Below are 2,078 nucleotides of genomic sequence, written 5' to 3' on the forward strand. Positions count from 1 at the left end.
CTACCTAGGATGATAGATATTTTGCTGGGGTTACTGCCTAATTCCATATCTAGCATCAAAAAATCCATAGAAAAATAAACTTCATCCACTTCACTAACACATCTTCCAACATTCCATAGGGCACCTTAACTGATCGATTTGCTAATTGTAGGGTTACCATCGTGGGCTTCAATTCTCCAAATTCAAATAGATCATACACAGAGCTCGGGAGAAGGTTAACACTCGCACCCAAATCTATCAATGCTTTCTTAATGGTCAGGTCCCCTATGACATAGGATATGATTGGGGTACCAGGATCCTTAAGTTTGGGTGGGGTTATCTATTGAAAGATGGAGTTGGCTTGTTCAGTTAAGTGGACTTTTCTTGGTGTGTATGCCTTGGTTTTTCACTTTTGAGTGCATAGATCTTTGAGGAACTTAGCGTATGTTGGGACTTGTTTGATTGCTTCAAAAAGTGGTAGATTAATTTGGACTTGTTTGAATAGTTCAAGCATTTCATTCATTTTGATGCCCTTCTTATCTAGAGGCAAAGGAGATTCTAAAGCATTCAAGAATGGAGCTTTAGGTGCAGGTGTTGGTTTAACAGATTCTTCCCTCTCTATAGATTTATTCTTCCCTAGTTCAGTCGATTTTAAGGATTTTGGTTCTTGAGTTATCTCTGGCTAATTTATGGTCTCTAGCTTCTAAGGGTCATAACAGATTTGGCATGTTCGAAAAAAGTTTCTAGGCCAGGAGAGCTCTCAGTCATGTACTGTCCCTTTGGATTACTAATAGGTTGGTTGGATAATTTGCCTTCCTCCCTCCTATTCAAGGCTATAGCTAGTTGTCCTACCTGGGCTTTTAGCTTTGCAATTGATTGTGTGTGGGAGTGCAAAACCCGTAGTTCTAGCAGAATCTTTTCAAGGATAGCATTTGAAGAAGATTGAGAATTTAGTGTTGGTTGTGGGTATGGAGCCGGTTTATAGGCTCCCTCAATGTAGTTGGGTCTGGGTATCGGAGGCCTTGCAGCAGGTTGTTGGATCTAAGAAAAATTAGGATGGTTTCTCCAACCCGAGCTATAGGTGTTGGAGAAAGGGTTGTATCTTGATCTAAAATTATTCTGAGTTTGTGCTTGATTGACTTGTTCATGTATAAACTCAGAGAATTAATGTATAATAGGATAATCATAAATAGAATGAGCAGGACTCGAACATATAAAACAAACATCTATCACAGATGTGGGTGGAGTGTTGGTGGGCATTACATGCAGTATTTGGTTCATCATCTGAGATAATTCATCCATTCGACTATGGATGTCCATTGAACTACCAATCTCATAAATTCCATCTCGTTTAGGTCTAGACATGGGAGGGTCTCTCCTGGCAGCAGACATGTGGTGCAGTGAGTTTTTACTTAGAGTTTCAAACAGCTATCAAGCTTCATGCTTATTTTTTAGCATGAAGGTTCCACCATAAGATGCGTCAACCATTTGTCGGTGCTTCTCTAACAAGCCATCATAGAAGCACTGGATCCATTGCCATTTGGATATAGCATGGTGGGGGCATTTCATAATTAGTTCTTTTAATCTCTTCCAAATCTCATGAAATATCTCCCCATCCAACTGAAAAAAACTAGTTATGGCCTTTCTGATTTGATTAGTTTTTCCAATTAGAAAGTATTTTTTTAAGAAATTTTCTCTGTAGTTGTTCCCAGGTTGAAATTGTGATTGTATCAAAGGAGTTTAGCCAATATTTGGTTTTGTCCTTAAGTGAGAAAGAAAATAATTTCAACCTAAGAGTATCGTCAGAGAAATTTTGAATTCTAACTATTGAACAAATTTTCAAGAATTTATCTAGATATCTGTACGGATCCTCATTAGCAAGTCCATAAAATGATGGGAGCATTTGGATGACACTTGACTTGATTTCATATAGAATTGCCTCAACTGAAGGCACCTGGATGCAAGAAGAGCAGGTATATATGGAAGGAGTAAAGTACTCCTTCAACTACCTAGGTGGATTGGTCTCTTGATTTTGGTCCATGTTCTTGGGTTTGTTGGCTTTAAGGGTTCTTTCAATTTTAGGATCTAACGATTAAATC

General features: G+C 38.4%; 1 non-coding gene across 1 annotated transcript; it reads left to right on the forward strand.

Annotated features, from left to right (window-relative positions):
* Nucleotides 1-1,525: 1,525 nt before the first annotated feature.
* On the forward strand, nucleotides 1,526-1,631 carry LOC114913386 (small nucleolar RNA R71). Its single transcript, XR_003799416.1, has one exon. It is a non-coding gene; the product is annotated as a small nucleolar RNA R71 (small nucleolar RNA).
* Nucleotides 1,632-2,078: the final 447 nt, after the last annotated feature.

The sequence above is a fragment of the Elaeis guineensis genome, chromosome 13 (assembly GCF_000442705.2).
Source record: "Elaeis guineensis isolate ETL-2024a chromosome 13, EG11, whole genome shotgun sequence".
NCBI lineage: Eukaryota > Viridiplantae > Streptophyta > Magnoliopsida > Arecales > Arecaceae > Elaeis > Elaeis guineensis.